Here is a 13,280-nt window from a genome sequence, read left to right on the forward strand (position 1 = left end):
CTTTCCTCATAACAAACCAACTTCATCAATGAAAAGCATTCTCCTCTTTCCATTATTCATTTGCTCCCATAAAACAATGGTCCAAGAATCTGGCTAGTCATATCTCCTTCCTTTCTTCCATTTCCCCACTGGCCCTGTCCCAGTGTCCTCTTTTTTATAAATCAAACTGCCTTAATCATCTTCAACATGTCAGTATAAATGAGGCATAAAAATGTGAGTCTTGTACCACTGTTAACTTAATGGACAGGAGGATTGGGGAAGAGCTGGAAGTGGTCAGTTAGTGAATGTCACGGTGTTTTGTGAAGAAAAGAGTTCTGCCTTTAGAATTTGAAATGTCTTAGCTATGATTTGAAGAATGTGTGCTATACTGCAGTGAATAAAACATCTGCCAATGAGTAGAACCTGAACCAAAGGAAGTTTTAGCTAACAAAAATGCCTCGATTACAATCCAGCACTTTGGTACTCTATTAAAACATAGTAACTACCTCAATATTTAACTGCAAATGCACAAAACACACTAAAAAATCCATCTGATTCAACCTGTCACATAAGTAGGCAGTGCTAGCAATAAGAGGAAAGAAAGTTAGGGTGGAAGGAAAAGGCATACTACAGAACTGAAGGAAAACTGAATAAGCACTCTAAAGATTAAATAGAGATCATAAAATATCAAATTTTGGCACAAATATAATTTTATATCATGATTCCTATCATAAAATCAGATTATTGTTCTAGAGAAGTAGACACTTAATACTTTTGATTCATATCAATCCTCAGAAAAATAAAGGAACAAGAAATCAAAGGGAAAAAATTGAGAAAGCGAATCAATAGCCTCCAAATCTATACATAGCTTTTTATATGACCACGAGCATGTTACTTTTAAGTTTTGGACAATCATGAATAAGTTTTACGAAAAGTGTTTTTAAAAACAAACCCATCTGAAGTGCTATCCACAGCCTGGTGTTGTGCACACTTGCCTGGCTGGCTGTAAGGAAACATTGCCTTGGAATGAACTCACGGTGTTTACCAGGCAAGTTCCAGGCAAGAAAACACAGCCACTCCAGGGAGCTTCAGGGAAGGATTTGAATATGGAGAACCAGTTACCAAAATGATGACAGAGAATAGAGGTTACCAGTGGTTGGGAAGGCGGGGTTAGGGAGTTATTGCTCAATAGTTACAGAATTTTTGTTTTGGGTAACAGAAAAGTGTTGGTAATATACAGTGGTGATGTTTACATAACACTGTGAACGCACTTGATGCCGCTGAATTGTACGCTTGAAATATTGACTTAAAATACACTGAATTGGCCACTTAGGAATGATCAGATTGGTAAACTTCGGGTTGTATATATTTTATCACAATTAAAAATAAAAGAACTAAAGAAGCAGCCAATAAAAATAAGTGATGGTAGAGCATAAATATCAACAGGGGACAGTGCAGCAATTTAACAATAGCAATAGATTAACCATAGTAAAAGGTCTTCATTTCTAGGGTTGGAGGGAGTAAGAGAGGATGACTAGAGTCTGGGAATCCAGGTTCTAGGAGGACTAGAACTACAATGAGAGATTCCCAACGACAGCTGGAACCATGAAGGACACACAATCACCTCCGACGATACTGCTGGAAGTAGTCAGAGGCGAAATACTCTGGCTTTTGCTTTCTCCCACTGCTGCCTGACAGTGACCAAAACTAGGTGGAAGGCACAGGGTAAAGAGCAAGCAGTGTAGTCTGTCCCCACAATCCAGAGTGGAGCAAGGAAAAGGCAAGAAATGAATCTAGGAGAAATAAGCAGGATATCCACACACAGCATTCATCCCTGACAGTGTAGTAGGCATGTCTCAAAGGAATCGATCAAAAATATTATAAGGATTTGACCGAACTATAAAACATATCAGAGGAAAAAAAAGTAAAAAAAATTCTAACCTGAAACTCAACCACTAACAACCACCTCTGCAAGGGGATTAAATATAGTCCTTCTATTTTTTGTTTGTTTGTTTTTTGGACCACAGGTGAATTTATGTTTATTAAATAAGTTATAACTTAAATATTCCAATGTAAGGCTTATTATTTCCTATCTCAAATGGGACCTAGTGGTTTTCTTACCATCTCTGAGCACTTTATCCTGTGTGAATGTTTATCTTCCAAGGTTAGTGTCATACTTTATACATCTATCTTCTTCATCTTTCTAGCCCAGCAAAGGATCCAAAATATCTTGACTGGCTTATCTGCTGATGGCTTAATTAACTTGGAGGCTGATCTTGCCTGTACACAAACTATTTTCAAAATATGCCACCCAAGAAAATAGTTTACACAATAGCTCTTAGTGAGACAAATTTCTTTAAAACTCATCCATTGCTTTTTTTCTCTTACAATATAAACTCCTAACATGGTCTACAGCAAGGGTCAGCAAAAATATTCTGCAAGAGAACACACAGCAAATATTTTAGATTTTTCAGGCTGTGTGGTCTCTGTCACAACCACTCATCTCTGCCATCCTAGTGCAAAAGCAGCAATAGACAGTCTAGAAACAAATAGGAGTGGCTATGTTCCAATAAAATTTTATTTATGTACATTGAAACTTGAATTTCATGTAATTTCATGTGTCACAAAATATTATTCTTCATTTAACTTTTACTCTGCTATTTAAACATATAAAAACCATAGTTAGCTTATGGGCAATGCAAAAATAAAGGTGAGCTGCAGAGCCCTGGTTTACAAGATCTGTCCTTTTTCTTCTTTTTTAGTTTTATGTATTCCCATCCTCCACTCCTACCCTATGGTTTAGTAATGCTGAGCTATTTACCATTCTCTTAGCATGTTATGTTATTTGCTACATTTTTCCTCTGCCTAGAAGGACTCCTCTTTCTTCCATGAATTCTGCAAACCCCTACTCAAAGACACCCTCCTCTGGGCTCACCCAGGCCCTTTGAGCTGCTTTATCCCACCTTCTCTTAGAACCTCTCACTATCTACAATATATGTATATGTATCTAAACATGATTCTCACCGTATAGAAATTATTTGTACGTTTTCTTTCCTGTTGTCTTTCTGCTTCATGAGGACAAAGACCTTGCGTTGTTTGTGTTTCTGTCCCTAGAAGTTCGTAAACTGCCTGGAGTATGACAAATAGGAATGAATAACTGTTCGTGATGAATGAAGACTGCTAATGTACTGAAATGAAATTTAACTCTTCATCATATCATGTAAGTAATGACCATGCAGGTGGGGCTTTGGAGTGCTCCTTCACCTATCCAATGGTGAGTACGTTTTGTCCAGAGTCGTCTATGTAAAACTTCACTTTGATCTGATTCTGTTCACAGACAATTACTGCAATGACTGAAGAGTAGTGGTTCCTGTTAGAGTAGCTATGATCAGAAATTTTTTTTTTTCCTTAGAGACTAGTTATAGTTTTAAAAAGAATCTAAAGAAAAAAAAATAGAGATTAAGATAATTTTCACCACCAAAAGCAAAGGGCCCTTGGGAACATGCCAATGAAATGCCCAAAATCCACAGTGGTGACTTTTTATCAGCTTTTCCATCTGGATAGAAGAAGAAAGTAATTTACTTTAGAAAGTAATTTAAAACATTACTTGTAAAAAACAAACTGGTAAACAAGGCAATATTGGGTTTCAGACTCAAAAATTTGCATGATTTTAATTTTTAGGATAAATTGGGAGATTGTAAAGAAATTCTACACCAACGGTAGCTGTACTTAGGTATCCTTCAGGAGAGAATCTTCTATATTCCTGGAATCATTGTTATTAGTAAATGGGGAACCTGAAGAACAACTTTATAACAGCCCTCAGACACTATAAATAAATATTTTGAAAAGGGAAATGAGATACTGATTTCTATGTCCTGAGCAATAGGGACAAGTATAAAGAATTTAAGTTCCACATTATAAAGTATTACCAGTGTATAACGATTTAAAGATATCGGAAAGATTGCTTAATGAAGACAGTTATTCTGAAGATTTTAAGGAAAAATCTATAGTGAGAGGTAGGTGGATATTCTCTCCAGAAATAATTAAGGGGCTTTCATGTACTAAGATACGATTTTACAGATATTCTCTTTATAAGATGTTACATTTTTTTTTTAAATTTAGAGGGTGATCATATGTTTATTAACAAATTAGCGAATAAATGAAACAGTTTTTAATAGGTAAGTATGGCAAAAGAAGATAGAGATCTCTGTCTTGAACAATCTGTACCGAATGTTAGATATGAAAATGCTGTTTCAAGATTCCTGCTTTGACTTGGTATAAGAAATATGTAGAGAGACAATAATGGGTTCCAGGATTGACATGTGTAACTCAAAAACTTAAAGCTTTGGCAAGTGCAATGAAGTGAAAGATAATCAACTAAGATGTTAATTGGGGATGTATAATTTAAACGCCAAGAAATTTTGGGTCACTGCCCTCCGGTCATCTTTTGGAAATTGTCCTAATTTTCAAAGTTGAAATGTAATTACTGGTTAGTAGCAAAAAAATTGGCTTGGAGCTTTTTATTTACTTCATATTTTCATACTGACTCATATTTCATCACCAAAATTCTCTTTAAATTTCCCCAAATGCTATGATTACATTGAAACTAAACTAAGGTATGTGACAAGTGCAACCATCACCTAAGGCCTGAATATCTAAGAAAAAGACATCTAATAAATAGAAAATATTTAAACCACAGTATAAAAAGTAAAGAAATTTCTATGATTAAGGCAAAGAAAAAGGCTATAAATGCTGTTCTTTTATAACCATTAGTAATCAACTTCAAATTTGCCTTGCAACTCATGGAAGTTCCTGAAAAATTATTTTGCTATGAAGCTTTGTGTCTGCACATATTCATATCAGACAATGGAGAGAGAATAAGGAGGTAGCTTCCAGAAGCAGCAGGTGAGATCCAGAACAAGTGGGTAGAGAAATTCTGTCTACTAATGTTGTATGTTCTTTCTTCTTTGGAGGATCAGGCTTATATCAGAGTTTTCAGACATTAACATTAAGCTCATACAGACTTCCTTTCATTTCCTCTGTGTTCTCTTCATTTGTGAAAAAGAAGAAATAGTTTTTCTTGATATTTAAGGTCTTGTCCATAGTTCTGTGACAATGTCTATGTGGCATATTTGGGTTAGGTCTAGAGAAAGATCATTTCTTTGCATATAAAATAATTTACATTTGAAATCTGTCTACACAAAACTACAGAATTTAAAATCTGTTTCAGGAGGTGAGATATAAAAAGGCAGGGAAACTAAAAGATATGCTTCCTTAAGAGTAAAATAGATAAAAATTAAGATAAACATTTTGTACAAGTGTAAAAGATCCACAGCTCTCCTTTAAGTAATAGTTATATACATATATATTGAACAAGATGGCCTTAGAGTTTCCTTAGCTTGAGTGGACATTAGACAGTCTTTGCCCTGACTACATGCCTCTGACTTCCTTTTTCTTAGAGCAGTTATTTTAGAAAACTTACATTTGTAAATTAATTTGTTTGCCCATTTGAGATGTAAATCTCCCAGGCTCTTACCAATTTTACAATACAGAAATGTCTTTCTCAGGAAACTGGGAGCCATCACTGTGAAATGTAATTAAGACGTATAAAATTCTACCTCCTGGTTTTAGGGAGGCGGCAGGGCAGAAACCTAACTTCAGTAAGTGCCAATTATCAAATATAGATGGCTTTATAACACTGACGCATTTCCACACCAACATCCTCAGGTACATTTTTATTAGCTCACCCCAGCATTTAAAAATCTTGCCACGTTTTGTTTCAGTAGAGTCGAGTTTAGTTTCTTTCCCTTATTGCAGTAGTCTTGACATCTACTGAAATATTCTTATACACATTTTTTTTTGCCAATTTTAGCAAGAACCTAGTGATTTTTCTTCTACAATTCACATTTTGATTGACACTTGGCTGCTGTACAACACTTTGCCTAGTAGTTATGTGCTTACCCAGAATTCAGTCTGTTATAATTAGATTTATGAATTTCCAGGCATAAACATAGTATTATGATGAGGCTTAAATTGTGGGCAAATTAGGGTAGTACCTTCTGTGCAGGAGTCTATAGCCAGATTAGGCCAGCTAAGACTGTGACCCTCCTTTCCTTTGCCTCTGGAGATGCAGAAGAAATTCTCTACCAATAGGGCGTTTTTTGGGGTGGTCTCTAGGCTGGGCCTCTATTTCTTTCTTCTCTTGCTGCTCATGTCTGACTAGCTACCAAACAACTACATGCCAGGCACTGTTTAAAATTGTTTGCCTATGTAAATGTATTATTCCACACAATGACTTTATAAAGTGGGTATTATTTAAACTCCAGTTTACAGATGAGGAAATTGATAACTTGCTCAAGATTACACAGGTAGTAAGCAGCAAAACTGAGATTTCAACTCAGAAAGTCTGTTAAATCTTTGCCTTTAACACTGTTGAAGGCCATCTCCCCAAATATTACCCACACAACCTGTTGACGAGACAAAGCTGAGTTTGTGGCTTACTGCCCTAAGGGAGATCACCACCTCTAGAGCTTCAGCAGTATCTCTGAGGAAGGAATTAGAGGTCAGAATTTACTGAAAGTTCAAAGTTTATTTTAATGCAGGTCTTACAAAGGGGTGGCTTGATTAGGACTGGGTAAAATCCACATACAACAGTCTAGGCTTGCTGTAGGTATTTGAGGCAAAGGATTTAAAATATTAAGGGCACAAACTATCTGCTCATGCTTTCTGTTGAAGATGGATCAATCTGGACCTGGATGAACTATCAAGCAATTTTCTTGGGCTAACATTATGCTAAGAAGGACAGAAGAGTAGGAAAGTCATGTGAATGTATATAGTAAATTGTATGGAGGCTGGCCAATTTGGTCCTCACTGTCCAACCTGGGTGTGTGGGTATATGCTTAGGGTTCTTTACAAATTCTAAAAGAACACTATAGCGATTTGTGTTTCTGTTTGAAATCAGTATGTCTGCTGAATAAATTAACTGTTTAGGTTGATATTTTAAAATGATTTTTAAAATACCAGTTATGTTAACAAACCAATCAGGAAAATTTGTAAATTCATCAGTGTTTTATAAATTATTTAACTGACTATCGTTTAACTCTATGTAGATGTTTTTGCAAATTAACATATTTGAACACCTTGTTGAATTAAATAAACCGTTTAATGAATCTCACTGGTTCATTCAGACTTAAAAGCAAACTTTAGGGTTGTATCTAAGACATGCGAGAACATGCTGTTTCCTATAGGTGTATTTCTTTATCCATTCATTTTGAAAATAACTTTTTCCCTTGCAAGTATTATGTTTTCTTTTTCTTTTGTTGTTTTAACCCACTATAAAGTGATAGCTGTTGCTGTCACTAGAAACTTTTAAAAGAGAAAAACATTCTTTCACCTAACAAACTATCAAACTATATTAAAGGGATCATATGATAAAATAAATGTCTATTTATTAAATACATAATAAACGTCAGGTATGCCAGGTCTTTTCATATTAGAGTTTCCATAAATAGCAAATAAAAATACAAAACACTCAGAGTTGAATTTCAGATAAATCTCAGAAAATTAGTCTCCTGTAATATTGGGACATACTTATAGTAAAAAGAAATGTTAGTTATTTATCTAAAAGTTAAATTCAATTGAATTTTTGTATTTTATCTAACGACTCTTCTTAGTGGTCAGTTTTCATCTGACAAGAGTCGAGAGAGGTAAAGCTAGTTTGGATGCATCCTTCTTTTACTCAGTTCCTTTCTAATAATTTCCTCTAGATCTGCATTCTTCCAAGTAGGCTTTCACCTGGGCTTAGGTGCAAAGATGAAGGCAAACCTAGCTATCTTTTTATCCTGTAGATAGGTACAACTTAGCCTTTACTAAGGTTAAAAAGCAAAATCGACCTGAAAGGAATGTAATATTCAATATAAATACTATCTTCTAATAACTTTTAAAATCACTTTATCTCCCATATTTCATATTTAGAAGAAATACAGATGCTGTCTGGTTAAAAGTATATTCTGTGGGACAATATTCAGAGATCTAAGACGTCATTAAAGGAAAAGAATAAACAAAGAAACACCAAAAAGTCCTGAACATTTCCAACATGCTCAGATTCATGCTAGAAGCTTTAAACTTTTTGAAAAATTAATTCTCACAAATCCAGGTGATAAATATATATATTTTTCTTTCTAAAATGAGAAAACAAGTTCAGTAAGGTTGATTCCTGTAGGCTACAGGTCTAGCAAATAATGAAAGAAGAATTCTAACTACACCTTTCCCTATCTATTAAGCACATTTTGTTCACCACACCAGCTAGATCTAGATTCCAGTTAGATTTAGCTGACTGTCATAAGTGGTGCCAAAGAAGGAATAATTTATACCAGGGAATGTCAGCCAGTTCCCATCACACAAGATGAATACCCAGAAATATAATGTTCTCACATTAGTAGGACAGGTCTTGGCATCAAGCCACAAGGTTAACATACTGCAGCCAAGTTAAGATTAGGAAGTCACAAGGTGTACAGTGCTTAGCTAATGATGACCTCCATGGAAAAAGCCAGACTCTCATCTGTTAACTTTGCTGTACCTTTCCCTCACCCTAAAAAAAGGAAGACAACTGATATGATGGGTCAAAGATGAGGGCATTTATTGGACCCTCAGAAATTACTGCTCTTTGTGCGCTATCAGTTCCCTCAAAATGATGATGAGAAAAACTTGTTGATCAAGCAAAACTCAGTTTATTAGATGTACTTCAAGGAGAGGTAATACTACCTAAGAGAAACATAAGAATCTTAATAGTGTCACAGTAAAGGGAAATCAGAGGAGGATATTCATAGGTTTTTTTGTTTTGTTTGTTTTGTTTTGTTTTGTTTTGCCCGGGATAGATAATTTTAAAGTGAGTCTGTAAGGGAAGAATATTTGGAATTGAGCAAAGTTCATGTGAAATAGTTTTTGGATTAGTGGTCACTGCCTTGAATTGGAAGTGAGACTTGATGAACAAGTATTACTCTTGGTAAATAAGTTATCTTAGTTGATTTACACTCATCACCAGACAAGACTTTGGATGGACTTTTTTTTTTTGATAGAGAGAACTGGATTCAAATTCCAATTCTTTCCACAGACCAGTATTTTATATAATAAGCTTATAGAGATGAAATCAGATGTTGGATCTAATATATATATTTTTAATTACAGTGTTTAGAATAAGTTATCATTTAGTAATTGGTAACATCAACAGTTTTAAGACTAAATGTTGAAGAAAATAATACAAAAGACTGATGAGGCTAAGCTGCTAACTGGTGGTTGTAAAGATCCAATTTTTAGCCAAGTGTGTAGCTGTTCCAGAAGCCAGGATAGAGAGCTTTATTGGTCACTGAAAACTGAGTGAGAAATTATATCATATAAAAGGAATAAGGAATTTCTAAGACTAATCAAGAGAACTTAGATTGTATTAGAGGAGCTAAATATTTACATAATTTCTGCCTTCCCCATTATAGGATAAAAAGCTTCAGGGAAAATGCATGATAAGCCAAATATGTACAATATGAAGTAGATACGTAAAATAATAAGCAGAAACTGTATTACTTGGCAATTACATTATCATAGCTATATTTTTAAAATAAAATGATTTAATTTCTTGAATTACAGAAATAAGGCAAATAACATTAAATGTAGGTAATGATAGATGCTACTACAATATTTTACCAATTTACTAATCTGAGCTAGAAGAAAAATTTTAAGTCAAAAAGCAAGTATTGTTTGGAAAGATAGGGATTTGAGAAAGACTGTGAGGACAGCTAAAAGAAATTTTTTATATCACCTTAAAAGTCCACTCTTTCATATGCTATTTATAATTTTATATACTCTAAAAAAATAGAGATTTAGATTAAAAATAGTCTTTTTAGTCTTAATGTGTAAAGAATGGTCGGATCTCAAGGGATTGCTTTTATAATCCTACTCACTAGATCTAAATCATCAGGAAAGTAATCTTCAAATTATGTTTTAGCAAAGTATCTTTTTAGAGTTGGGTGGTAAACATTTATCAATGTTTCTTTGTTCTCTTAAGCAGCTATGGCATTATTATTCTCTAGACTACCCTATTATTATGATATCATCTGGAGACCCAGAGATGCATCTGGTTAAAATTGATGGACCCTGTTACACAGAAATCCTATGAGCTAGATTTTCCCCTAGAAGATAGAGCAAAAAGTTAAATCACTCCAGATCCAGCTATTTTATTCTCTGTTTGGGACTTGGAAGAATCTCTTTTTTTCTCGTGTTGGCCCATGACCGATAGCTATGGATAGTATAAACGTCATTTGACACTGACTTGAGAAGAGTTTGCAACGATCATGGCTGGAGAGTTTCAAAGAGAGAAGCTGCACTGTAATCAAAACATGCCAATTAAGGTTTATAATGAGTTATTAAATATTTTAATTAGTAATAAAAAACCATTAAGCTATTTAGTCAAATGAGAAAATTTTAGCAGTCAACAAAACTTAGAAATCCACCAACTCCTGGAATCATGAATCTGTATGTTTGTTGTTGTGTTTGTTTGTTTGTTTGTTTGTTTATTGCAAAAAACATGGGAAATTTCAAGGGTACAACAGGCAAAAAATGACCCTAATTCTCCTTAAATCACTTATCCGGTTTTGTCTCCCACCACTTTCTTCATTTATAGTCCAGTAGACTGCTTCATATTTTCTAATCGTTCCCTGAACTTCCACCTTCCTGCCTCTTGAGTTTTGATATTCTTTCTCTACAGAATGTTCTTTTCCTCCATCACCATATTTTAGGTCATTAAACGAAACCTCATCCTTAAAAAATTCCTCAACTCTTCTTAGCTAAAGGTAATTTTCCCCATTGTCTCTTCTTAAATATTTTGCTCACAACTCATAGCAAGCCTTGCATAAGTGGTAAAAGTGTGTGTGTATGGTAAGTTATACTTATAAGAAAGGAGGAAACAAATACATACATGTATTTATGTTTGCATAAAGAAATAGTGGAAATGATATGCAAGAAACATACAAAGTGAGAGGTAATAGATATTCTCAACATGTACCTTTGTCTATCAACTTGAGTTTTTAAACCAGGTGGTTATCCATTCAAATATGTATTGAAATGTAAAAAAAGAACATCTTGCATCACTGTTTTTCATTTATGAAAATTCTAGCCCTTACTTTTTGGTAAATTCTTTTAGAAAAAGAGCTATATATTGTTCATCTTTTTTTTTTTTATTCCTTACTTGATCTTGTATAGTATATGCACTAAATAAACCCCTGCCTCTCAATTCACTCCATTAGGGTATATTCGGAAACAAAAGCTTATAAAAATCAACACGGAGAAAGCAAATCTTTCCATTCTTTAGAAGTAATAATTTATACCATTAATGTGTTGATGATGAGGCTAGAGTTTCTTTTATATATTAAACAAAGACATAAAGTATTCACCAATTCTTAAAGAGATGAAAATAAAACTAATTTTAATTAATTTACTATCTTGAAAATATCACTGACTATAAAAAAGTCATCTTCAAGTTTAGAAAATTGAAAATAAAGGCGAGCATGGATTATTAGAATAACAATGTCAACAGCAGATGATCTGAGTATTTTATATCACGTGGAAGTTCTAGCTCTCTAGTAGATTAGGTTATTGTTTATTTTATGAGACTTTCCATTACAAATCTCCCATTTCCTTTTACTTTGCTACAATAAATGATGACCACCCCCCCTTGACTAATCTCCCACTCTACTAGATTCTAGCATCAACCTCAACTATCTTTTTTTCTCTCTCTCTCTGAAGTCTGGGACTTAAGAATATATTTCTTTTTCCCCTTTAACTTGGGGAAACGCTAAATATAGTCTAAATTAGAGCCTAGGCTAGACTAATTGACTGAGAGTCTGAGATTTTCAGCCTTCTAAATAAACCCTAGCTTCCTAATTAGCTCAACAGGGAACAAAATAACATTCAGCTTTCCTTTGCTCTTCTGATCCTCCCCTAAACTTGGCAAGACAATTTGCAACAGTAAAAATAAATCACCATCATAAAGGTATAGTGCACCATAAATATTCAAAACCCAGAATCACAAACCTACGAATTGGAAGGGTTTCATATACGCGTCCTGAATGCACAAAGTTATGGACCATTTTCTCTACTAAAAAGGAGGAAAATATCACAGTGATTACTCATAGCAATTCAACCAATTCTATTTTTAGGTAATTAAGAATATTATTTAACTGTTAAGTACAAGTCTAATTTTCCATTCCAGAAATAACATAAATGCTCGTGTTTTCTCGCTATGATTAGTACAGAAACCAGAGCTCAAAAGAATGATGGAGGAAGAGAAGGGAATCCCCAAAGCATTAAATAATAGGTCTGCATCTTACAGATCATCATCCCCAGACAATCAGACACTACATAAATGTGTCCATTGTTCATTTCCTTTATTGCAGATACAATGAAACTGTCCAGGATGATTAAGAGATATCTTACCATAGAAAATAGAGGTATTTTCCTAGAATACATCATTGTAATTGTTTTTTAAAGCTGATTAAATGGCTCATCTGTTTCATCACAAACCCTCACTAAAGATAAAGAAATCATGCAATAATTCAAACTGCATTGTTAAGGATTAAGTTTTATGCCAAAATGATTACATATTCTAGCAATAGCTCTCTAAGGATGTTGGTTTTACAAAATAGCTTCCAGTGGTTAAAATAGATATGCATTTTCAAACTGAATATGCTGCATTTGGTAGTCAGTAGAAATTCGCTTAACTAATGATTAATTTGCTTCCATGGTAGAAAATGCCATCTTCCATTAATTAAAACAGCTCCCTAAAATATGTTTTATATATTGACTTTTGGGGGGAACAATTACTATTAAAACCCTGATTTTTACATTTCCCGGTACATTTTTTAATTGTCAGTTAATGCATAATGACTTGAAGTTTATTCATTCTTCACAAATTATGCTGCATTCTTTTCCAATAGAAGCTATGAACTTTCTTAAATACTTGTAGCCTCCCCCCTCTACCAATAACATACATGAGATATATATATATATATATATATATATATATGCTCTTCCATTCTAAAAAAAAATAGTAAGCTATTTTAGTTTTTTGTCCTTTGTAAATTTGTAAGTCATATAAATATAAAGTGTTTATTGGAAATAATCTCTCATTTTTTTGTGAAAGATTAGGACCATGTAGAATGTGTGAGAGTGGAAAAGAGGGAGTGCTTTTGAGGGATGGCAGGGGAGAACAAGAGAGAGAAGCGACATTCTCAAGACTAGGCCAAGGGCAGATG

The 13,280-nt window shown here is 34.0% G+C and overlaps 1 protein-coding gene across 1 annotated transcript in view; it reads right to left on the reverse strand.

Annotated features, from left to right (window-relative positions):
- AGMO (alkylglycerol monooxygenase) overlaps positions 1 to 13,280 on the reverse strand; it is a 282,907-nt gene that overhangs the window by 28,018 nt on the left and 241,609 nt on the right. The window lies entirely within an intron of this gene.

This window comes from Pteropus alecto, unplaced genomic scaffold (assembly GCF_000325575.1).
Source record: "Pteropus alecto unplaced genomic scaffold, ASM32557v1 scaffold21, whole genome shotgun sequence".
Taxonomy (NCBI): Eukaryota; Metazoa; Chordata; class Mammalia; order Chiroptera; family Pteropodidae; genus Pteropus; species Pteropus alecto.